The sequence below is a fragment of the Lolium perenne genome, chromosome 5 (genome assembly GCF_019359855.2).
Source record: "Lolium perenne isolate Kyuss_39 chromosome 5, Kyuss_2.0, whole genome shotgun sequence".
NCBI lineage: Eukaryota > Viridiplantae > Streptophyta > Magnoliopsida > Poales > Poaceae > Lolium > Lolium perenne.
This window is the reverse complement of record NC_067248.2, coordinates 113,737,128-113,764,423: the sequence shown is the minus strand read 5'-3', so window position 1 is coordinate 113,764,423 and position 27,296 is coordinate 113,737,128.

The following is a 27,296-nucleotide window of genomic DNA, read 5'->3' as shown; positions in this document are numbered from 1 at the left end:
AACTTTTTGAGACCATGTCTCAGACATGCTAGGCTCATAAAGTTTAACCTTAGTATTTGTATGTGCAAATCTGGCTTGCACCCATTGTAAGCACACGTAGAATCTATAACACTCGATCATCACGTGATGCTTCGATACGACGAGTCTTAGCAACGGTGCATACTAAGGATGATAACTTCATGGATATGCGAATATAGATTTAGTGCTCCAATAGTTGGAGGATTGTGACGCTTTGGCGTCTTCAACCTTCATACATTCCCATAAAACTTATGAGTTTATGTAGTCTCACCAAATTATATTCTATCATCTTGCAATAAGGTCTTAGATATCACATATATCTCATACCTTGATTATTTCTGAAAACTAAATTTTCAGCTCCTTACTTTTCAAACAGATTTGAACTTCAAGTTTCACGGAGACAAGATAACTTTAGGTACTAATTGAAACCATAGCTCTCTGAATCAACAAAGTGAGTTTCACTAAAAGTTTGCAATAGGACTTAATCAATTCTTGATTCTTTAACAATACGGTACTAATCCGTAAAGTTTCTTATCAGATTTTAACAGTATTTCTATCTCAATAACAAGACTAGCGCATAGTAGTAAACGGATGCCAATACTACAAAATTAATTCAAAATACTACTCAGACTATGTTTATGATAATTAGTTCATGTTTTAATCTAATTACTAATGAACTCCCACTTAATACAACATCCCTCATAGTTGTTAAGTGGTACACGATCCAAATCCACTACATCAAAACCGATCATCACGTGAGATGATGTAGCTTCAATGGTGAACATCAACATGTTGATCATATCATCCATATGACTCGTGTTCAACCTTTCGGTTTCCGTTGTCCCGAGGCCATGTCTGTACATGCTAGGCTCGTCAAGCAAACCCAAGTATTCCGCGTGTGCAACATGGCTTACACCCGTTGTATGTCGAGTTTATCACACCCGATCATCACGAGATGCTTCAAAACGTCGAACAATGCAACGGTGCATACGAGGGAAGAACACTTTATTATCTTGATATTAATGTGAGGGATCATCTTATAATGCTACCGTCGCGATCTAAGCAAAATAAGATGCATAAAGGATTAACATCACATGCAATTCATATGTGATATGATATGGCCCTTTTGTCTTTGCGCCTTTGATCTTCATCTCCAAAGCACGGACATGATCTCCATCATCTTCGGGCATGATCTCCATCATCGTCGGCGTAGCGTCAAGGTTCATGGCGCCGGCTTCATGGTTGTTCACCTCATGTAGCAACTATTACAACTACTTTGAAATACTACTCAACATGAAAATTAAAGACAACCATAAGGCTCCTGCCGGTTGCCACAATACAATAATGATCATCTCATACATAGTCATCATCACATTATGGCCATATCACATCACCAAACCCTGCAAAAACAAGTTAGACGTTCTCTAATTTGGTTTGCATATTTTACGTGGTTTAGGGTTTTCGAGTAAGATCCAATCTACCTACGAACATGAACCACAACGGTGATACTAGTGTTGTCAATAGAAGAATAACTTGAATCTTCACTATAGTAGGAGAGACAGACACCCGCAAAGCCACTTATGCAATACAAGTTGCATGTCGAGCGTGGAGCAAATCTCATGAACGCGGTCATGTAAAGTTAGCCCGAGCCGCTTCATCCCACTATGCCACAAAGATGCAAAGTACTCAACTAAAGATAACAAGAGCATCAACGCCCACAAATCATTGTGTTCTACTCGTGCAACCATCTATGCATAGACACGGCTCTGATACCACTGTAGGATAACGTAGCATAGAAAACAAAAATTTTCCTATCGCGAACACGCAATCCAAGCCAAGATGCAATCTAGAAGACGGTAGCAACGAGGGGATGATCAAGACTAACCCTTGAAGAGATTCCAAAACCTATAAGAGTAGGCTCTTATTGCTGCGGTAGACGATCACTTGCCGCTTGCAAAAGCGCGTAGAAGATCTTGATCACGATCGGTTCCGGCGCCACGAACGGGCAGCACCTCCGTACTCGGTCACACGTTCGGTTGTTGATGAAGACGACGTCCACCTCCCCGTTCCAGCGGGCAGCGGAAGTAGTAGCTCCTCTTGAATCTGACAGCACGACGGCGTGGTGTCGGTGGTGGTGGAGAAATCCGGCGGAGCTTCGCTAAAGCGTGCGGGATGTGGTGGAGGAGAGAGACCGCTAGGGTTTGGGGAGAGAGGGGGTTGGGCGCCGGCCCTCTAAGGGTGCGGCCAAGGCTGAGCCAAAGAGTGGCTGCCCCCCTCCCTCTCCTCCTCATTATATAGGTGGAAGCACCAAGAGTTCTAGTCCAAGTCTTCGAATAAGACCCCAACACTAAAACCTCCCATATGTGGGAAAACCTACCCAAGGTGGGAATCCCACTTGGGGTGGGATTCCCCCTTTCCATGAGGGGGTTTGGCCGGCCACCCTAGGGGAGTCCACCATGGACTCCTCCCCTTTAGGGTTGGCTGGTCATGCAAGGTGGAGTCCCTCCGGGACTCTACTTTCCATGGTGATTTCTTCCGGACTTTTCTAGAACCTTCTAGAACCTGCCATAAATGCACCGGATCATTTCCAAACTTGGAATATGACTTCCTATATATGAATCTTATTCTCCGGACCATTCCGGAACTCCTCGTGATGTCCGGGATCTCATCCGGGACTCAGAACAAATATTCGAACTCCATTCCATATTCAAGTACTACCATTTCAACATCCAACTTTAAGTGTGTCACCCTACGGTTCGTGAACTATGCGGACATGGTTGAGTACTCACTCCGACCAATAACCAATAGCGGGATCTGGAGATCCATAATGGCTCCCACATATTCAACGATGACTTTAGTGATCGAATGAACCATTCACATACAATACCAATTCCCTTTGTCTCGCGATATTTTACTTGTCCGAGGTTTGATCTTCGGTATCACTCTATACCTTGTTCAACCTCGTCTCCTGACAAGTACTCTTTACTCGTACCGTGGTATGTGGTCTCTTATGAACTTATTCATATGCTTGCAAGACATTAGACGACATTCCACCGAGAGGGCCCAGAGTATATCTATCCGTCATCAGGATGGACAAATCCCACTGTTGATCCATATGCCTCAACTCATACTTTCCGGATACTTAATCCCACCTTTATAGCCACCCATTTACGCAGTGGTGTTTGGTGTAATCAAAGTACCTTTCCGGTATAAGTGATTTACATGATCTCATGGTTATAAGGACTAGGTAACTATGTATCGAAAGCTTATAGCAAATAACTTAATGACGAGATCTTATGCTACGCTTAATTGGGTGTGTCCATTACATCATTCATACAATGACATAACCTTGTTATTAATAACATCCAATGTTCATGATTATGAAACTAATCATCCATTAATCAACAAGCTAGTTTAAGAGGCATACTAGGGACTTCTTGTTTGTCTACATATCACACATGTATCAATGTTTCGGTTAATACAATTATAGCATGGTATGTAAACATTATCATAAACACAAAGATATATAATAACCATTTATTATTGCCTCTTGGGCACATCTCCAACACAAAGCAACAGACAATTGCATTAAGTATGGTGCGTAATGTAATCAACAAACATCCTTAGACATAGCATCAATGTTTTATCCCTAGTGGCAACAGCACATCACAACCTTAGAACTTTCTGTCACTGTCCCAGGTATCAATGAAGGCATGAACCCACTATCGAGCATAAATACTCCCTCTTGGAGTTAAGAGCAAAAACTTGGCCAGAGCCTCTACTAATAACGGAGAGCATGCAAGATCATAAACAACACATAAACAATAGATTGATAATCACCATAACATAGTATTCTCTATCCATTGGATCCCGACAAACACAACATATAGTATTACAGATAGATGATCTTGATCATGTTAGGCAGCTCACAAGATCCAACAATGAAGCACAATTAGGAGAAGACGACCATCTAGCTACTGCTATGGACCCATAGTCCAGGGGTGAACTACTCACTCATCACTCTGGAGGCGATCATGGCGATGAAGAGTCCTCCGGGAGATGAATCCCCTCTCCGGCAGGGTGCCGGAGGCGATCTCCTGAATCCCCCAAGATGGGATTCGCGGCGGCGGCGTCTCAGTAAGGTTTTCCGTATCGTGGCTCTCGGTACTGGGGGTTTCGCGACGGAGGCTATTTGTAGGCGGAAGGGTAGGTCAAGAGGCGGCACGAGGGGCCCACACCATAGGTCGGCGCGGCCAGGGCCTGGGCCGCGCCGCCCTGTGGTGTCGCCACCTCGTGGCCCCACTTCGACTCTCCTTCGGTCTTCTGGAAGCTTCGTGCAAAAATAGGACCCTGGGCGTTGATTTCGTCCAATTCCGAGAATATTTCGTTAGTAGGATTTCTGAAACCAAAAACAGCAGAAAACAGCAACTGGCTCTTCGGCATCTTGTTAATAGGTTAGTTCCAGAAAATGCGTAAATACGACATATAATGTGCATAAAACATGTAGGTATCATCAATAAAGTAGCATGGAACATAAGAAATTATCGATACGTTGGAGACGTATCAGTAAGGTTTTCAAACCATTTGGGCAAGGTAGAGGTGCTTAGGTCAAGTTTTGGAAAAATGGCTATGTGCCACATATGCTCCTATGCATAGGTTGCATTTCTTTTTATTTCTTTTTGTTTCACCTTGATTTTGATTGGAGAAGTACTTGATTAGGTTTGTTGATGTTTTCAAAGCATCTAAACAAGGTAGAAAGGTTTAGGTAGAAGTTTCACCAAAACTAGTCATAGGCACATAGGCCCTTTTCTTATTTAATTTCATTTTTTTTTCTTTTGTTTATAATGGATGGTGAGAAGAGGGGTGAGGTTTAGGGTTTAGTGGGGTCTAGTAATGGTTCATCACTATTTAGACAAGTAAGATGGTTATTAGTCAAGATTTGCCTACTAGGGTTATATGCCCACATATTTTATTTTATTTTAGTTCCTTCTTATTTGATACTCTTTTGTTTTGAGAAGATGAGGGTTTAGGGTTTTGGGAATTAGGTTCAATGCAATAAATAAACAATCAGGGCAATATCACAACATATAAGCATGCTCACTAGGCACCACACTTAATTTAATAAAAGTTTTTGTTGGTTCTCATTTTTGGAAAAAGGAAATTCATTCTCTTTGTTTTAAATTTTTGGGATGTTACAAACCCTTCCCCCTTAAACAAATCTCGTCCCGAGATTTTAAGAAAAGTTAGGTCCCTAAGAGAGATTGAGCAATTTGATTAACAGAAAAACATACTTGGCATGGCCTGAGGTGCTTCCTGTGCTTCTGCTCTGGTTCCTTCTACCTGCGAAGCGGCGTTGTTGCTGGGCAGGTGCAGCAGTGTTGGCGGCAATCTTGGCAAGCTTCTTGGGGCACTCATTGGAGTAGTGACCCACAACTCCACATTCATAGCAGTTTATTGTTGACTTGTCCTTCGGGGTGACGGGGGTGGCATTGCTTCCATTCCTCGGGCCAGTGTTGGGGTTGTTGTTGTTCCCATTGTTGTTGTTGCTGTTGGGGTTGTTGTTGTTATGGTGGCTGTTGTTGTTGTGGTTGTGGTAACCTCCGGGCTTCGGGGGTCCTCCGTTGTTGTTGGTGTAGTTGGGGCGATAGTTCTGAGCAGGGGGCTTGTTGTGTCTTGGGGTGAATCCTCCAGAGGAGTTGTTGCGGTACTTCTGGGTATGGTGGGGTCCATTCTGGTTCATCATCCGGCGCTTGCGGTTCTTGTTGGCTTGATGTAGCTTCCCTTCCATCTGTATTGCTGAATCTACCAGGGCTTCCAGGTCAGCGAACGGAATGTTCACTAACACAGTTCGCATCTCGTCATGCAGTCCGTTCAGAAATCTTTCCTTCCTCTTCTCATTGTTGTCGGTCTCATCCGGGGCGTACCTTGACAGTGTAAGAAACCTGTCGCGGTATTCCACCACGGACATCCTTCCTTGTTTGAGTTCGCGGAACTCGTCTCTCATCTTCTTGATCAGTCCTTGGGGCACATGATATTTGCTGAACTTGAGTTTGAAGTCTTCCCAAGTCATCATTTGCCCCGCATTCATTGCGCGGGCACTTGTCCACCAGGCTCTGGCAGGTCCTGATAGGTAGTGGGTGGCAAACAGTACTTTTTCTGCGGCTTCTACTCCCGCAATTTCGAGGTTGTTCTCCATGGTCTGGAGCCAGTCATCAGCATCAAGGGGTTCTTCTGTCTTACTAAACATTGGGGGATTAGTGTTCTGAAAGTTCTTCAGCTTTGATCCTGGGTGATCATGGTTTCCGTGGCCTTGATTGTTTTGAGCTATCTGTTGCAGTGCCGCTATGTTGGCTTGTCGTTCAGCTCTCGCGGCTTCGCGATCTTCCATCATCATCTGGATCATCTGCATCATTGCATCCTGGTTGGCGTTGCGGTTGGGTGGGGCCATCTGAAGATTGAGGTAGATGATAAGATAAGAGGGAAATTTCTATGGTTTGTTTGAGTTAATTCAAAAAGTTTCAAAACTTGAGTAGTGTTGAGGGGGTAAAAACCAACAAAACTTTTTCATTCATACCAATCATCACTCATTACAAAGCTAACACACCGTTGGTTTTAAGAACCATTCATTCGCTCTACGATACAAGGGATCCTGATACAACTCACACCTACGATAGTGCTTTAATGATACTACTCTTCAGGGGGGAATTCTTCGTCTTCACGGTTAAGGTGCTTGGCGAAGGGCGAGGGCGTTGTCCAAATCCCTGCGGGTTTTGTACAGCCTGAAGTCCTGGTGTGCTACATAGTGGTTCATCTCCGTGGGTGGTGGCATGGTCATCGATCTTCCCATGGAGTCATGTCTTGGGTAGTAGATGAAACGAGTGTTTCGGATCTTGTTCTCATTTTGTCCACACAGACGGGCGATTGCTTCTTGCATAGCTCTGACTAGTCCTTCCTTCCAGGTGTTTCCCGTTACAGAAAACCATATGGTTTCCCATACCGGGGCTCCAAGCTTTCTTCCTAGATCAGCAGAAACTTCCCACCGAGGTGGTCCTCCCAACTGATTATTGCGGGGTGTTCCGAAGAACTCGGGGTACGGGTGTCCTAGATATTCCACTAGTTGCTTCAAATCCTTTTCGAACCTTAGTTCTCCTCCGTGACCAAGCTGATAGCACTCCCATTGGTAGTCCATCTGTGAGCAATTAGGATGAGTAAGTTAGAGAAGTGATCAAGGGTGCAAAATTTTATGTAGGATTACAAGGAAAAGTAGAGTATGGATCTCTTATTTTGGAAAAGATCTCAAGGATAAGAGTGAGAATAAGTTTTCATAAATATTCACTTCATTGGTTTTGAAACTAAGTTTTTCAGACGTCCATTCTAACTAGGGTCTCCTAAGGTCAACAATGACTCTGATACCAACTTGTCAACACCCGGATTTTTAAGTCCAGATGCCTATTATGCCATTCATCGCAATCCCAGGAATATTGTTTTTGCGAGACATAATAGATTGATATCACAACACATCATTCATTACAACACATAATCGTCTTACAACAAAGGATCACATGATCCAGTCTTAATACATCATAGTGGATCTAGAGATCCTATTACAAAACACATAGCGGAAGCGAAGTAGTAGCGGTCGTGGTCCATCTGTTCCACAGGCAACTGTTGACGTTAGGAGTGGTCCTAGTTGTCGTAGACGTCCTGCTGTCCATCTTCCTCGTACTGATGTTCCTCTTCATAGTCTGGCCATTTGAATAGCCAGGGACAAAGCCATGAGTACTTTAAAGTACTCGCAAACTAATACTAATGTAAGCACTATCAACTATAGTAAGGGGGTGCTAAGCTCTAAGTTTATTTGCATAAAGCCAATTTTATTTCATAAGCATTTAGTAAAAGACTCTTCATTTGCTAACTAACTCAAGTGGGAACATTAGTGTCATTCCCACAACTCTGTTGTGATTTAAATCAAATTCACCATTCACCTTTCAATTCACAAGTCACCCTTCACCTGTCACATTTTTGAAAAGTTCTGATGACGGAACAGTATGGCCTTTCCAAACGTCCGTAACCGTGGACACGGCTATTCGAATAGTTCTACACTCTGCAGAGGTCGTTCACTTGTGCCACAACATTTGCAATAATCCGTCAGGGTTAACTAGCCCTGATTTATCACACTCCGTGTGCGGACTACCAACCATAACCTTTCACTTACATACCCTAGTATAGGCACCTCTCCCCATGAGCTTGGCCTCCCAGTGAAGACAGACAGTCAGCCTGGGAACTGCACAGGGCTTGGGCCGGACAGTTCACCTCATTCACGTCATTTCACATCATTTCATATTTCTTTGGAGGCAGCCCTTGGCATAACCCCGATGACGCTTTTTTAGAGGGAACCCATACTAAGATACATAAACTTACAGTTAAGCCCTACCCATATCAGGTATTGTGGGGGTACTTGCAAAAATTGGAATGGTATCGCATCCGAACCCAACCATCAGTTTTTGTAAAATTCACCATGTCATTCACAAGTCACATTCACCTTCAAAATCTTTCAATAGAATGACTCATCATTCCAAGGTTTTCCAAAGTCATTTCATTTCACCAGTTCCCATCTAGAGTAGTCAATTTTATTTGTTAGCACTAGCATCTAGTCATGACGGGTGCTAACTAGCTTTGATTGTTCTAGGCTAACTTTGATACTCTTGTAGTATTCTATCTCTAGACCAAAGTTAACTATAAAAGCAAGTTATAATAATCAAAGTAAATGCTTGTAAGAATAAAACTTGGGATGGGATCATGAAGCATAAGTAAATTGGTGAGTGTGCCTTGCTCTAGTAGAGCTTTGCACTTTGCAAGCATATTAGCTTGCCTTGAGTGGTATAGTGGTCAAAGTTCTCTTCTTCTTCGAAGTAGACCTCCTCCTCCTGGTACTCCTCGGTACTAGCGTCTATAAACGAATATGAGGTATACAATCACCAAACAATACTTAAGTGCTAGACTATTCACACAAATGGCTCACACAAGCTAGTCTAGCATTACCACATTCTTAACATGTTGGTTGACTTTGTTTTCTTTTAAAGAAAAATAATTTCCTCTCATTGTAATATTTATTAGTGATTCTATTTATTTATTTTGAGAAAATAATTTCCTCTCATTATCTTATTAAGAGTTAATTTCTCTTATGAATAATATGTGACCTAGGTTAACCAAAGTCAACCTCTTCACACTTATCATTTAAGAACAAAGATTTTAAATGAGGTGAGCACCTCATACCATTTTAATAACACATTGCAATGGTTTAATATCATCAACTAATTTAATATGAGTTTTAATTGACCATGGTCTCTACCTCATATTAACTTAGTTGAGACAAGATTTAAATGAGACCAAAACATCTCATATGATTTAATAAGTAGTTTTGACACTTTAAATACTACTATGAGAATGATTTAATATTTTCAAATAAGAACATATGGGTCATTAATACATGTGTCATCAACTCACATTGAATCACTTGGAGTAATGATTTAAATGAGATGCTATACCTCATACAATTTAAATACTATTTTTGAAATAGTTTAAATGAGCTAGAAATGGCCATATAGCCAATATTTGAATCTAGCCCATGATCATATACAGTACTCATATCATATTTTTACATAATCAATTAGAGTATTTGAAAATTGAATTATGAGAGTTGGAATCAACTCAAAAGCATTTATGGTTGATTTTTAATAATTGTTGGATGTTTGAAAAGGCCCTGCCTTGTTTATTTTGTCACATTAATTCTACACACAATCTAGTATTGAGACCAGTGTAGTTGTGTAGATAATTTGCTCAGCTTTCTAAATATATAAAATTTGTTAAATTTGGCCAAGTAGATTTGTTCCGAGTTAATTTTGAATATGGCATCAGTTTGCAATTTGATTTAAACTGGAAATCGAAATTCAAACGAACTGGGCTGGCGGGAAACCTAAACAGGCTGCGCAGAGGAAAAGAAAACGGGCCGGCCCAGTAACGCTTTAGAGCGCAGCGGGCCAACTGACAGGGGCTACCCCACCTGTCAGTGGGTTTTTAACACCGAAACGGTATGCAACGATGTGAGCCGTCGGATCAACAAACGATCGAGCGGCTCTGGGTCGTCCTCGTCGGAGACGAGCTCCGGTGAGATGCGGACTTACTGGCGGCGAGGGTGGGGGGTCGGCGAGCTCTCCGGCGGTCCGGCGAGGGTTGGCGAGGTGCAGGAGGAGGTTGTCGAGGATGAGGAAGCGGCTGGTGCAGACGGCGGCTCCAGAGGTGGCTGGAATCAGCGATGGCGTCTGTGGCGGCTCACGGGTCTCCGGCGTGAAATTGCTGGGCTCCGGTGGACAATGTGGACAGGAGAGGAGTGGAGGAGATCGAGTGAAGGGAGAGAAGCAGGTTTGGTGTGGTGAACTCAGGCTGGGGTGGCCTCCTTTTATAGCATCCAGGGGTGCTGCGGGGAGCGGGGTAGGTCAAGGTCGCCGACGAGTCTACCGGGGAGGAGAGAAGTGGGCGCTGACGCGGAGGCGTCGACGATGTCATGGCGGTCCTGGAAAGCGTCGAGGTGCAGCAGAGGAAGGACGGAGTTGGTTGGACGTCGTCATCGTCTGCCGCACGGCCGGCGGAAGTCGTCGATGCGGGCGTCGTCTACAGGCCTGGCGCGTCCAATGGGGCTAGTCTGGGAGGTAGCTGACATCGAGGGGAGGCTGCAGGTACAAGGAGAGAGGGAGAGAGGGTCGACAGAGACGAGGCGCGACCGTGTACTGTCGCGTCCCAGGCCATGCCGGTGCGCGCGCTGGCGAGGCCGAGGACGGTGACCACGTCGTGGCAGGGCGTTGGCTGCATCTCCTTGACCTAGGATCTTGTCCAGCGTATTCAGCATCGCGTGGTGAGGCCTTGTGACATGTGCAGAGAGAGAGGGGAGGACCAGAGGCAGGTTTGGGCATGGTGGTGAGCATGACATGCTCGGCATGGTTGCAAAGGTGATGATTTTGTGTACCCCCCTTTGTCTCTGGTGCTTGTCATGCTGCAAAGGTACAGGAGAGGACTCAAGGTGATCTCAGATGGATGGTTTAGGCACAAAACTGCTGGGTTTTTGAGTGTATGGAGTTGGTAGCTATGATGCACACAAGGTGTTTGATGTAATGGCCGAAAGAGATTCATTTTCAAATTTTTCAATGAATTTTGGTGAGGTGTTGTCATATAATATTTGAAGTCTACTGGTGGTGGTGGTGGTCAAATTTGATTAGTTTTGCAAAAATCCAAATTGTACATGATCTTCATTTTCAAATCTGGTTCCAACTTTGCTTGATGATATATTTGAATCTAGAAAGAATTTGTATGAGGTTGCTTGAGAAAAGTTGTTCACTTTTATGTTGACTTGGATGAGGTGCAAAGGTTTGACAAAGTTTGGTTTAGAATTTTTGAATTAACAGAGCTCAAAGTAGGCATCAGGTTATAAATGTCAAAAGTGACCATAATTTTATGTGAGCTCATATTTCACTCAAATTTGATTTGATTTGAGTTCCTTTGATTCTAAAAGTGATATTATGTGTTTAGTAACCAAACACAACCAATGGTGCAAGCCATAATGGTCTAGGTTTAAGATTTGTAAAGATGGCCATATCCACATATGTGTATTGGAAAATCCTCTTATTTTCAATTTGATTTGGTTTTTCTTGATCTCATTGATGTGGTTGAGGTTTACATGGATATAAGAAAGCAATCCAAGCAATGGAAACAAGTTTGATGGTCTTTTGCTCAAATTTGTATTTTTGGCCATATGCACATATGTGCATTTCATATTTTTATTTCCTTTTCTTTATATATGATCAAAGGTCATGGTTTATGGTTGATTTAGTGTTAGATTGGGTTTAGTAAGGTTTTCAAACCATTTGGGCAAGGTAGAGGTGCTTAGGTCAAGTTTTGGAAAAATGGCTATGTGCCACATATGCTCCTATGCAAAGGTTGCATTTCTTTTTTATTTCTTTTTGTTTCACCTTGATTTTGATTGGAGAAGTACTTGATTATGTTTGTTGATGTTTTCAAAGCATCTAAACAAGGTAGAAAGGTTTAGGTAGAAGTTTCACCAAAACTAGTCATAGGCACATAGGCCCTTTTCTTATTTAATTTCATTTCTTTTTCTTTTGTTTATAATGGATGGTGAGAAGAGGGGTGAGGTTTAGGGTTTAGTGGGGTCTAGTAATGGTTCATCACTATTTAGACAAGTAAGATGGTTATTAGTCAAGATTTGCCTACTAGGGTTATATGCCCACATATTTTACTTTATTTTAGTTCCTTCTTATTTGATACTCTTTTGTTTTGAGAAGATGAGGGTTTAGGGTTTTGGGAATTAGGTTCAATGCAATTAATAAACAATCAGGGCACTATCACAACATATAAGCATTCTCACTAGGCACCACACTTAATTTAATAAAAGTTTTTGTTGGTTCTCATTTTTGGAAAAAGGAAATTCATTCTCTTTGTTTTAAATTTTTGGGATGTTACACTATCTGATGTGCGTAGATGTACACATCCCTTGGGAAACCCAAGAGGAAGGTATGATGCACATAGCGGCAAGTTTTTCCCTCAGAAAGAAACCAAGGTTATCGAACCAGTAGGAGCCAAGAAGCACGTGAAGGTTGTTGGTGGAGGAGTGTAGTGCAGCGCAACACCAGTGAAACCGGCGCCAACGTGGAACCTGCACAACACAATCAAGATACTTTGCCCCAACGTAACAGTGAGGTTGTCAATCTCACCGGCTTGCTGAAAACAAAGAATTAAGCGTATCGAGTGGAAGATGGTGTTTGTTTGCAAAGAACAGTAAGAACAATGATTGCAGTAGAATGTATTCAGATGTAAAAGAATGGACCGGGGTCCACAGTTCACTAGTGGTGTCCCTCCAATAAGATAACTAACATGCTGGGTGAACAAATTACAGATGGGCAATTGACAAATCAAGATTCAATACATATAAATGATGATTACTATGAGATTTGATCAGGGCATTACGACAAAGTACATAGACCGCTATCCAACATGCATCTATGCCTAAATAATCCACCTTCGGGTTAGCATCCGCACCCCCTCCAGTATTAAGTTGTAAACAACAGATAATTGCATTAAGTATGGTGCGTAATGTAATCAACACAAATATCCTTAGACAAAGCATCGATGTTTTATCCCTAGTAGCAACAGCACATCCACAACCTTAGAACTTTCTGTCACTGTCCCAGATTAAATGGAGGCATGAACCCACTATCGAGCATAAAAACTCCCTCTTGGAGTTACAAGTATCAACTTGGCCAGAGCCTCTACTAGCAACGGAGAGCATGCAAGAACATAAACAACACATATATGATAGATTGATAATCAACTTGACATAGTATTCTATATTCATCGGATCCCACCAAACACAACATGTAGCATTACAAATAGATGTTCTTGATCATGTTAGGCAGCTCACAAGATCTAAACAATGATAGCACATGCGGAGAAGACAACCATCTAGCTACTGCTATGGACCCATAGTCCAAGGATGAACTACTCACGCATCAATCCAGAGGCGGGCATGATGACGTAGAGCCCCTCCGGTGATGATTCCCCTCTCCGGCAGGGTGCCGGAGGCGATCTCCTGAATCCCCCGAGATGGGATTGGCGGCGGCGTCGTCTCTGGAAGGTTTTCCGTATCGTGGCTCTCGGTACAGGGTTATTCGCGACGAAGGCTTTAAGTAGGCGGAAGGGTAGGTCAGGGGGCGACGCGAGGGGCCCACACCATAGGGCGGCACGGGCCCCCCTCTGGCCGCGCGGCCCTATGGTGGCGGCGCCTCGTCGCCCCACTTTGTTATCCCTTCGGTCTTCCGAAAGCTTCGTGGAAAAATAGGACCCTGGGCGTTGATTTCGTCCAATTCCGAGAATATTTCCTTACTAGGATTTCTGAAACCAAAAACAGCAGAAAACAGCAACTGGCGCTTCGGCATCTTGTTAATAGGTTAGTGCCGGAAAATGTATAATAATGATGTAAAGTATGTATAAAACATTCAAGTATTGTCATAAAAGTAGCATGGAACATAAGAAATTATAGATACGTTTGAGACGTATCACTATCCACCCCTTACCCACCACATATAGAGTTTCTTAGCCTTTTGCGTGTGCTTTGAGTGTGTGTGTGAGTAACCCCGATACATTTTGGCTTTGCTCTTGACTTCAACCATTTTTCCGATACTTTCTTGAAAGGTGGGATACTTGTGTAGTTTTCCTTCCACCATACATATACACCTATCCTAGTGAGAGATACACATGATGACCCCACTAGAGCAAGCCGAGATGAGAGCATACTTTGCCGAACTAGATGCTCGAGAAGCCCAAATGACACCCAAAGATAAAGCCGAGTGCAACGCATACTTCAAACACCTTGAGAGCATGGGTGACACACCCCATGAGTTGAGTGAGGACACTTGGATTTCTAACAACTTAACCTCTACTCCTCTTGTGTTGTCTTCCTCTTTGCTAGGTTGCTCGGACATCGACGGCGCCATTGCCATGGAGATGAGGGAATCCACTATATGTGAGATGAGCGACTCCACTATATGTGAGATAAGTGAATCCACCATACGTGAGCTTGAGTGCCTCCACTTCGAGAGCATGAGTGATGCACCAAGTGAGATGAGAGTGGTAGTTGATAGGTCACGTGAGGCCATTTTCAATTCTAACATCTTACCCTCTACCTCTAGTGTGTTTCCTTGTGTCTCATTAGGTTCCATGGATGACGAGACGCCGATCATGGAGAAGATGTACATGGTGCATGAAGATGATGATATCACACCATGCTTATTGCTTGAAGATGAACATCGAGGCCGCATGGAGCCTACCACTTCCACAACACCTACCTCATATGAGCGGGACTACAAAGGTACCTATATGGGTGTTGATGATGCCATGATCCCATTAGTGGACATGATGATTTGTGAGTGCTTGCATGATTTGGATGGTCCGATTGCTATGACATATGCTTCTTTCACATTCCCTTGTGATACTTGTGATACACCTATTGTTGATCATGTGGAATTAGTTTCTTATGATAATATTTCCATGCCATGCTATGAGTCTTTTGAGTTACTTCCTCTTGCTTGCAATATGTCGAACAATTGCTCTTTCCTATGTGTTGCTTGCAATGATGATGATGATGATGATGATGATGATGATGCTCGTGTTGTGACAACCTTGCCGAACAATTTCTCTTTCCATAGGTTTGTCGACAACAATGATAAAATCTTGAACATGTTTTGTGCTACATGCTTGCAATATTCTCCCATTAGTGCATCCAAAATATTGAACAATTTCTCTTTCCAATGCTTGGTTTGCAATAATGTTAATATGCTTGTAAATGAGATTGCCCCCATAGCTTTCTCAAATTTTGGAGATTTTGCCTATGTCCATGTTGAGCATGTTCATGTGTTTACCCCGCATATTCACCATATATATTATGCGTCCCCAGAAACATGGTTACCGCTCAACAAGCAACTTATAAGAACTAAGATACATAAGCAACATATTCATTACCACAATAGTTTTTTGGGATTTCTATTTTCGTGCCCTCGTGTCCTTAGTTGTGCTCAGTTTTCCCCAGCTCCTTAGTTTTTCCTCAGTTTTACCCAAGCCTTTGTCTGAAACCATCACACGTGATGTAACGGCCGGTTGCCCGACGGTTGACTGTTATCTTCAGACTAGTGGGGCCACATAGAGCCCGCAAAGACACGTCAGACCATCCATCTTTGTTTGACCGTAAGCATCGCTGTATCCCTGACCAAAACGGGAACGAGTGGGGCTTCGGTATATCGAATGACAAGTGGGGCCATGACGCTGATACAAGGGGCAATACACGGGTAGGATTAGATTTTTAAATGAAGCTCTACCGCGATGGCACGGAGGAGGTGGCATGCGGGGTGCCGAGATGAGATCGACGTCCACAAAGAACTGCATGAGGCGAGACCAGACGCATTAGATAGATATGAACTAGACGCGTTTAACCATGCAAAGAAGAGAAGAAATGGTCGACGACATCGACGACCACGTCAAAACTTTGACTGGCCGTGTCGGACACGAACGCGAGCAATGTAGAGAAAACTAGTGTCTCTCCTTTCTGGCGTGTATAGGTGGGTGCTAGGAGAGTGTGGTGGCGAAGGGAAAGACCTCGCGGCGGTCTGTGGCGTCCAGCATAGCGGGTCGGCGTGGCCGTGCCCACAGCGGCGTGCATGCATGTTCGGCATTGGCATCAGCATGTACGTTCGGCATTGGCCTCGGCGGTATCTCTGGTGTGTCAGTGATCGAATGAGGGGACGGGATTGAGGGTGCATCCCAACGTTGACCTAGCAGTGGCGGCGAGCATAGCCGTTCTGACCATGCTGATATCGGCATCGGCATTGGCATTGTTTGGAGGCTGTGGTGCTCGAATCAAGTTGGGATTTGTTTCTTGTAGGCCAAAATGAATTTGAAACAAGTTTCATTTTTAAGGTTAGGTAACGAAAGTTTGTAACTATCCCAAAATTATAGGGAAAAATTATACTAGCGCCATGGTGAGGTTCCTTTTGATAGAGCTATACGGTTGGGAAAACTTTTTTGACACTTTTTAGATAGGGTTCCTTGTTGTTACACGTATGGCATCATGTATGGAAAATTTGGGGTCATTTGGACATGTTCGAAAAAATCACTTTGCTTAAGCGCATGCCGTTTCGTCTCGCTGAAACCAGCTTTTCTAACAAGGTGATTTTTTCTACCTTCTCTAAATAACCTCAAATTTCATACAGCTAATCTTCTATACATAGATAGATAGATTGTTTCGTTTTTACATTTTTCGAACTTTTTATTTCCCTTTATAATACCCAATTGATTTTCAGGTCAAAAGCTCGAAAAACAGCATCATGTATGGCATCATTTTCACCCTAAATTTCAAATTTTCTGAAACTTTCCCTTTTAGATATTCCTTGTTGTTATAGGTATGCCATCATGTATGCCAAACTTGGTTAGGTCTCACTGAAACCAGCTTTTGTAACAAATTAGGTTTTTTCTGCCTTCTCTAAATGACCTCAAAAATCATACGTGATAGGTTTATCATTCTATACAAAGATAGATGGTTTATTGATGTCTACTCACGCTTCTTTTCCTGTAGACAGTGCTGGGCCTCCAAGAGCAGAGGTTTGTAGAACAACAACAAGTTTTCCCTTAAGTGGATCACCCAAGGTTTATCGAACTCAGGGAGGAAGAGGTCAAAGATATCCCTCTCAAGCAACCCTGCAATCACGATACAAGAAGTCTCTTGTGTCCCCAACACACCTAATACACTTGTCAGATGTATAGGTGCACTAGTTCGGCGAAGAGATAGTGAAATACAAGTAGTATGGATGTATATGAGTGGTAATAGTAATCTGAATAAAATATGGCAGCGAGTAAACATGCAACAGAACAGTAAGTAAGCGGTGTTTGCAGTATTGGAAACAAGGCCTAGGGATCATACTTTCACTAGTGGACACTCTCAACATTGATCGCATAATAAATAATAGCTTCTCTCATTTGTGCTACATACACTCTTTTGTTGGATGACAAACACTATTCGTTGTGTAGGGCTACAAGAGCTCCCTCAAGCCGGAGTTAACAAGCACCACAACATTCAGCATTCATATTTAAGTAACCTTAGAGCATAATAGATCTTTGCAAAATAAACTGAGAACTAACATAGCATACACACTGTCCACATTACACTATGAAAGGAGGAATAGATCACATCAATACTATCATAGTAATAATTAACTCCACAACCTACAAGAGATTATGATCATAGCCTACGACAAGAACCACACGGTGCACACACTGGCACCTTTACACCATGCAGGAGGAATAGACTACTTTAATAAAATCACATGAGTAGCACATAGACTAGTAGCGATACAAAGCTCATCATATGGATCTCAATCATGCAAACAATTCATGAGATCATTGTATTGGAGTACAGAGAGAGAGATTAACCACATAGCTACCGGTACAGCCCCTTAGCCTTGATACGTCTCAAACGTATCTATAATTTCTTATGTTCCATGCTACTTTTATTACAATACTTGAATGTTTTATACATACTTTACAGCATTATTTTACATTTTCCGGCACTAACCTATTAACAAGATGCTGAAGTGCCAGTTGCTGTTTTTCTGCTGTTTTTGGTTTCAGAAATCCTAGTAAGGAAATATTCTCGGAATTGGACGAAATCAACGCCCAGGGGCCTGATACGTCTCCGACGTATCGATAATTTCTTATGTTCCATGACACTTTATTGATGATATCTACATGTTTTATGCATACTTTATGTCATATTTATGCGTTTTCTGGAACTAACCTATTAACAAGATGCCGAAGTGCCAGTTCCTGTTTTCTGCTGTTTTTGGTTTCAGAAATCCTAGTAACGAAATATTCTCGGAATTGGACGAAATCAACGCCCAGGTTCCTATTTTGCCCGGAAGCATCCAGAACACACGAGAACCGCCAGAGAGGGGGCACAGGCCCACCAAACCACAGGTCGGCGCGGCCAGGGGGGCCCGCGCCACCCTATGGTGTGGGCACCCCTTCGACCCTCCTGCGCCGCCTCTTCGCCTATTTAAAGCCTCTGTCGCCAAAACCCTATTACGTTCGACGAAACCCACAGAAACCTTCCAGAGCCGCCGCCATCGCGAAGCCAAGATCTGGGGGACAGGAGTCTCTGTTCCGGCACCCTGCCGGACGGGGAAGTGCCCCCGGAAGGCTTCTCCATCGACACCGCTGCCATCTCCACCGCCATCTTCATCACCGCTGCTGCTCCCATGAGGAGGGAGTAGTTCTCCATTGAGGCTCGGGGGTGTACCGGTAGCTATGTGGTTCATCTCTCTCCTATGTACTTCAATACAATAATCTCATGAGCTGCCTTACATGATTGAGATTCATATGATGATGCTTGTAATCTAGATGTCATTATGCTAGTCAAGTGAGTTTTACTTATGTGATCTCCGGAGACTCCTTGTACCACGTGTGTAAAGGTGACAGTGTGTGCACCGTGTGGGTCTCTTAGGCTATATTTCACAGAATACTTATTCACTGTTATGAATGGCATAGTGAAGTGCTTATTTATATCTCTTTATGATTGCAATGTGTTTTGTATCACAATTTATCTATGTGCTACTCTAGTGATGTTATTAAAGTAGTTTTATTCCTCCTACACGGTGTAATGGTGACAGTGTGTGCACTCGTGTTAGTACTTGGCGTAGGCTATGATTATGATCTCTTGTAGATTATGAAGTTAACTATTGCTATGATGGTATTGATGTGATCTATTCCTCCTACCTGGCGTGAAGGTGACAGTGTGCATGCTATGTTAGTACTTGGTTTAGTCGTGTCGATCTTTCATGCACTCTAAGGTTATTTAAATATGAACATTTAATTGTGGAGCTTGTTAACTCCGGCATTGAGGGTTCGTGTAATCCTACGCAATGTGTTCATCATCCAACAAGAGAGTGTAGAGTATGCATTTATCTATTCTGTTATGTGATCAATGTTGAGAGTGTCCACTAGTGAAAGTCTATTCCCTAGGCCTTGTTCCTAAATACTGCTATCGCTGCTTGTTTACTGTTTTACTGCGTTACTACTGCTGCGTTACTACTGCATGTTTACTTCCTGCAATATTACTACCATCAACTGCACGCCAGCGAGCTATTTTCTGGCGCCGTACTACTGCTCATATTCATTCATACCACTTGTATTTCACTATCTCTTCGCCGAACTAGTGCACCTATTAGGTGTGTTGGGGACGCAAGAGAGTTCTTGCTTTGTGGTTGCAGGGTTGCTTGAGAGGGATATCTTTGACCTCTTCCTCCCTGAGTTCGATAAATCTTGGGTAATCCACTTAAGGGAAACTTGCTGTTGTTCTACAAACCTCTGCTCTTGGAGGCCCAACACTGTCTACAAGAATAGAAGCAACCGTAGACATCAGGGCCTATTTTTACACGAAGCTTCCAGAAGACCGAAAGGGAGACGAAGTGGGGCCACGAGGTGGCCAGACACCAGGGCGGCGCGGCCTGGCCCCTGGCCGCACGGCCCTGTTGTGTGATCCCTCGTGACGCCCTTTGACCTACCCTTCCGCCTACAAATAGCCTTCGTCGCGAAACCCCATGTACCGAGAGCCACGATACGGAAAACATTACTGAGAGGCCGCCGCCGCCAATCCCATCTCGGGGGATTCAGGAGATCGCCTCCGGCACCCTGCCGGAGAGGGGAATCATCACCGGAGGGGCTCTACATCATCATGCCCGCCTCCGGATTGATGCGTGAGTAGTTCATCCTTGGACTATGGGTCCATAGCAGTAGCTAGATGGTTGTCTTCTCCGCTTGTGCTATCATTGTTATAGATCTTGTGAGCTGCCTAACATGATCAAGATCATCTATTTGTAATGCTACATGTTGTGTTTGGCGGGATCCGATGAATATAGAATACTATGTTAAGTTGATTCTCAATCTATCATATATGTGTTGTTTATGTTCTTGCATGCTCTCCGTTGCTAGTAGAGGCTCTGGCCAAGTTGATACTTGTAACTCCAAGAGGGAGTAATTATGCTCGATAGTGGGTTCATGCATCCATTGAATCTGGGACAGTGACAGAAAGTTCTAAGGTTGTGGATGTGCTGTTGCTACTAGGGATAAAACATTGATGCTTTGTCTAAGGATATTTGTGTTGATTACATTACGCACCATACTTAATGCAATTATCTGTTGTTTACAACTTAATACTGGAAGGGGTTCGGATGATAACCTGAAGGTGGATTATTTAGGCATAGATGCATGCTGGATAGCGGTCTATGTACTTTGTCGTAATGCCCCGATTAAATCACATAGTAATCATCATTGATATGTATTGAATCTTTATTTGTCAATTGCCCGCCTGTAATTTGTTCACCCAGCATGTTAGTTATCTTATTGGAGAGACACCACTAGTGAACTGTGGACCCCGGTCCATTCTTTTACATCTGAATACATTCTACTGCTTTTACTGTTCTGTTGACGTCAGAAACCCACCGGCGGGCAGTGACTGGTCAACACCGTAGAGCCGGGAACGACTAGGGCTGCGGCTGGCCCCAGTCCCTCAGAGCGACGGCCCGCAAAGCCTCCTGGTCGCGCGCCGATGCGGGTTGCAAGGGCGTGCCACCTGACCTATACCTAGTCAGGAAGGTGTGGATGATGCCTCGCTTAGTTTCCTGCAGGGCACACACGTACACGTTGAATACGAGCCTCGATCGGCTCTCAGGTTGTCCTGTGAATCGGCTCATGGAGCCGATCCACCCATGATTCGTCCGAGGTGGCCGAATATATGGTGGTCCTGCTTGATCATGATAAAGCATATGAGATCCACGACGATCTGGGGTTTTCACCGCATAATCGGATCATCCTACTCACGATTGGGCCTCGCGCTCACGCACGGTAAACGTAAGCCAGCCCTAGACAAGGCCTAAAAACCAACACTAGGTTGATCCTCGGAACGTCCTGTCTAGGGGCAGCAAACTACACCCTGCATGCCGCTGGATCCTCCAACCCTTTGTAAGGCCTAACTATTGCAGATATTAAACTAATCCTTGATGAATCAAGGAGCGACCGTAACGGATCAGATCTACTAAAAAACGATCAAGCGGGGTGCCGCCCCTGCACCCATGATGAGGTACAGGGACGGCTAGACGCGCAAGGGTTGCACTACGACAGCATATGATACTAGGAACAATGCTAACCCTAACACATCTATGATAGCTACGTTGCTCGCCATCAAAAAGGCTTCAGTACGAGCAATGCATGAACAACTAGGCAGGCTCGTGCTGCCTAGATCGCGAGATGCGATCTAGGCAGCATGGTGCTTACCGGAGGAACCCTCGAGACGAAGGAGTTGGCGATGCGCCGAGATTGGTTTGTGTTGAACGTTGGTTGTTGTTTATTCCATAAACCCTAGGTACATATTTATAGTCCAGCGGACTTTCTAATGTGGGCGTGCACTAACCCGTGCACGAGATAAACTCTAATTTCTAAACTAAAATGCGATCTAATATGTTACAGATACAGGGGTAGTTTGGCCCAACTTGGTACAAAAGGCCGATTCATGTATTTCTTCCATGTATAATCTTCACGTCCATCTCGATCGCGGCCCACCTCTGGCTTGGTCAAATTCTGGTGATAACACATGCCCCCCTGGTTTTGATAATGATAATTGCAAAACCATATGCATTCTTCAAAGGGTCGTGTCGTGGCAGAGCAGAACCGCCGCAGTACCATCTATTACCACTTTTCCCGCAGGACTTGACAACTCCAGCAGTCTTCAAGCAATCAGCTCTTTTCCTCCACGTGATCGGCTTCTAGTTAACTTAGCCGATAGTTAAAACCAAACAAATCCCCCAAAAGAGCCGATGGCGTCGCACCGGCCCCCACCATATAACAAACAGGGGCAAACCTGGCTACCCCTCCAAACGGTCACCTGCAACCTCCGTCTGAGAAAGCAAACTCAGATCCCCAAAATCCGCCGCCTACGCGATCTCGCGAGCTTCAGATCTTCAACCGCACCGCCCCAACTTCGCAGCGCATCAAATGGCGGAATCATCCAACGTCGACACCATGGTCTCCGGCTTGAAGGTAATACTCCACCGCTTCTCCGCCATTAGGGCCATTACCAGGGTTGAACAGAAAAACACCTGACTTAATGTTCTACTCCGTCATTGATTCTAGGTCTCCGATATCCTATTGCCGCATCCTTCTCTCCCAAATTCCATGTGTCTTGGCCCCCGTTCTTCCGAGAGTCCTGCTCATTTAATCTCCTGCGAGGCTAACAGAATCCCCTTCGTGAACCAGCACTTAGATCTGACCTCCTGGGCAGACTGCCTACGAGCCTGGCCTAATCCCCCTGAAGGTTGGGTGCCATGGTACAATAGAGTATCCAAAACCCATTACGCCACCTGGGAATCTATAGGTATAGCCGATGCCTTATCATTATCACTGTCTCCCCTCGAGAAGAATGAAAATATTCTGAAAACCATCGGCTACTTCTGGTCTGACGCGCTGAACTGCTTTATTTTTGGCCATGGCCCGATGACACCAACCCTGCTAGATGTGGCCATGATCACAGGCCTGGACATTGCGTCCCCAAGCCCTTTTGCTTTCAAACTGCCGAAAGTCCCTTTCACCCTTTCTTCTAAAAAAGAGTGTACCAGCTGGGGCGCCTATCTTGATCGTTATATGAAAACCAAAGGCCCCGTGACAGAGCGAGAACACACAGCCTTCCTAAACTTTTGGCTGGAACACTTCATATTCTGCGGCCCATCACTTGCCCCTACCAAAAACTACCTTTCCCTAGCCTATGAACTGGCCAAAGGTACCCGTCTCGGTATCGGCAAACTGTTCCTTGGAGAGGTATATCGATCTCTTCAACTGATGTCTGTCAAGCTGTTCTCTCAGAAGACAGTTAAAACTGGCGGCCCCTGGTGGTTTATTCAGCTATGGGCACAGTTATACTTTCGGGACCAGATCCCAAACTTCCCACCTTTGACCTCCTGCACCTTCCCAGATGTTAGCGGGAAGGATATTCGATGCACCAGTTATGGCCAAGCCCTGTATGGCCTCCCAGGTAGCAGGTTGATCCCTAAGGAAGCAGCAGGGTGGTTCAAGATCTTCTTCCAAGGTTTGGACAACCCCCTGTTCTTTCCCTATACTGAAACGGAAGATTTCGAAAATCCAGTCTCCTTCCGATTAGATAGCTTTGCCGATGACGATAGCACTCGGCATCTGTATTCCATTATGATCCGTCCTTGCTTTCTCCCTGTCGGCATGAGCACCTCAAACCGGATCATCAAACCTGGTTATGAGTGTTATCAACCGGTAGTGGTAGCCCGTCAGCTCGGTCTCGGGCAAGTGCCTCCACACTTATTCTTACACCACCTCACCGCAAGCAGAGCCGAACTGCCTGACATCCTTACTAGCCATAGGTGCTACACCTTCTTTGATGCTTTGGCCCTTCCAATCCCTCACAACCTCCGTTTCTCCTCCACTACTGACGGCTTCGAGACTTGGTGGTCCATGTGGAAGACCCATGTCTTTCGGAGGGCGCTGGGACCGCAATTGAAACAACTTGACGCTGCGCATGAGATCTCTGCTGACCAGGTACCATTCCTTAAAATATTCCCTGTAACCACTTAATAGTGATTTGTCTGTGAACTGACTTCACCTCTTGGCAGGAACAAGACGGCCCACCTCCCATGCAAGCTGATGGCTCTCCCTTTGAATTTCTCCCTCCGGCCCCAGTGGTCCTTTTCTGTCAAAGTTCACCACCTCTGAAGAAAGTTATAATGGAAGGCCAACCGATTTCACCGAAATCGGCTACCAAAAGCAAAGCATCCTTGGGGCCGGTTGCCCCCCGAGCCTCGACCCGGGCGAGGACGGCAGTGAGGAAGGTGGCTGTCAGGAGAACCCTGACGCGCAGAACTCCTGCCCAAGCGAGTTCGCAGGTAAGTTGTGTCATATTCCGATCGATCGCACCTGCCTTCCCAACCTTTGTAAGATGGTCGTACCCCTTATTTCAGACTTCCACCGAAGAGAACTCCAGTGAGGGAGAACAATCCAGTCCCAGGGACTCCTACGCACACAGCGCGGGCAGGTCCACCACACAGAGCCAGACGGATTCGCCAACCCCGGCTTCTAGAAAAAGGCCGACTCCCGAACCTGCCGTTCTTCAGTCCTCGGTCCAAACGAGGTCGCGCATGAAGCGCCGATGTGTCCAAAGGGCTCGCACGGGCCCACAAACCTCTTCTCCTAGCCAGGAAGTTTCAAAGGTACCCCTGCTGACAGCTCGTGCTCCCTGTTGTCTTGTTACTAATCGGACCGCTTTATCATTCCTCTTGCAGATTAATGAGACTTCCAGCGGGGTCGTTGAAGAGGTGCCGATGCCATCTACTGCCCCTGGTCCCTCCAACTCGCCACGCGTGACGGACCAGCCGTCTGACCAGCCTACTGCAAAGCCGATTGTTACCACCTCGGCTTCCCTTCCTTTCTTGGGAGAGGTACACTCTCTTTTCTCTCTCGCGCCTACTTTTTCCTCTGCCGCATGCCCATACCGTCCTTGTTCTTTTGCCAGGGGTGCGATCCTTCAAGCTTGCTGACCTTCGACCCCAATTCCATCGAGCCAGCCGCACCTAAAATAGGTGACGAGCCAAACCTTGGTGCAGTCGACGGTCCGCTCCAGCGTCTCAAAGTCCTGCTCTCCTCCCCAGTTGATACTCTGGTTGAGGACCCTGAGACGATCAGGGGCATCCTTGTGGACATCCAGCCTCGTCTCCCAGTGGCGCTGGTAGCTAAACTCTGGCCGACAGTGACTTTGTCAGTTTTCAAGTCAAGGGTGCAGTCGGCTCGTCAAAGGATTACTCTCCGCCACGCCCAACTTCCGCTGAGAGCCGATATTGCAGAAAAATGCCAGCGGCTCAACGAGAAGAAGGCCGCTTTAGACGCAAAGACCGCTGCTTCCACTCATAGTGCCAGACTTGAGACCTTACGCAAGGAACTGGAGGACCTCGAAAGGAGGGCCAGGGAAATCAAACAACTCATCCAAGACGAGGAATCCCTTATTGCTCGCTCCCAAGAGGAAGCACAAGGTCTCACTGCTGATCTGAAGACCGACCTAGCTGAAATTCGTGCCCTAAGCAGCCAGTTGGTGATGGGGAGAGACGAGGACGATGAGGTCGAGATTGCTGAGGTGGATCGAATCCGTGCCGACGCTCTTCACGCTCTTAATGCATTTCTTCAGTAGAGCCTCTTCGCTTCGGTGTGTAAACTGATACTTGTAAACTTGCTTTCTGTTTTTTATTACTCGGCCACCAAAATTTATTATTCGGCCACCAAAATTTCTCCGCACATGTCCAGCCGCGTCGCGCGCGCTTCCTGATCAGGTGCCCCCCCGAGCCGATTCTGCCAGGTGACTGCTGAAATCGGCTCTATGTTTAGCCAAGGTATTGTGGTGCGAACGTCGGCTTCGTTAGGAACAACGTGGATTCCCTTCAGCGCCATAGACGACGCATCTCATTGTTCATCAGATCGACGCTGAGCCCGGGCCGGAAACACGATTTTAGCTGACCCCTAGAATCGGCTCCTACGCTTGTAGGCCCACGAGAGTCTGGTGATGCCACCTTTTCGAGCTTGTCGGGTAAATTCCGCCTTTGTATTTGTCACGGCGGCCTGTAAGCCCCGCCGTTCTGATGCCAAAGGAGCGGGTCCTGTGGAAAGAGCCGATGAGGTCGGCTTCGAGGAGGACTTTGACCTCGTCGTACTTCTTCTTGAGCTCGCCAGTGAGCTCCCCGTAGGTGACCGGAGTTTCTTCCGCCATCTCTGATGTGGATGGCGAGGTGGTTATCGTTGAAGATTGTCGTTGAAGATGTGTCCCACCGGGCGTGCCAGAATGTGTTGACTTCAGAAACCCACCGGCGGGCAGTGACTGGTCAACACCGTAGAGCCGGGAACGACTAGGGCTGCGGCTGGCCCCAGTCCCTCAGAGCGACGGCCCGCAAAGCCTCCTGGTCGCGCGCCGATGCGGGTTGCAAGGGCGTGCCACCTGACCTATACCTGGTCAGGAAGGTGTGGATGATGCCTCGCTTAGTTTCCTGCAGGGCACACACGTACACGTTGAATACGAGCCTCGATCGGCTCTCAGGTTGTCCTGTGAATCGGCTCATGGAGCCGATCCACCCATGATTCGTCCGAGGTGGCCGAATATATGGTGGTCCTGCTTGATCATGATAAAGCATATGAGATCCACGACGATCTGGGGTTTTCACCGCATAATCGGATCATCCTACTCACGATTGGGCCTCGCGCTCACGCACGGTAAACGTAAGCCAGCCCTAGACAAGGCCTAAAAACCAACACTAGGTTGATCCTCGGAACGTCCTGTCTAGGGGCAGCAAACTACACCCTGCATGCCGCTGGATCCTCCAACCCTTTGTAAGGCCTAACTATTGTAGATATTAAACTAATCCTTGATGAATCAAGGAGCGACCGTAACGGATCAGATCTACTAAAAAACGATCAAGCGGGGTGCCGCCCCTGCACCCATGATGAGGTACAGGGACGGCTAGACGCGCAAGGGTTGCACTACGACAGCATATGATACTAGGAACAATGCTAACCCTAACACATCTATGATAGCTACGTTGCTCGCCATCAAAAAG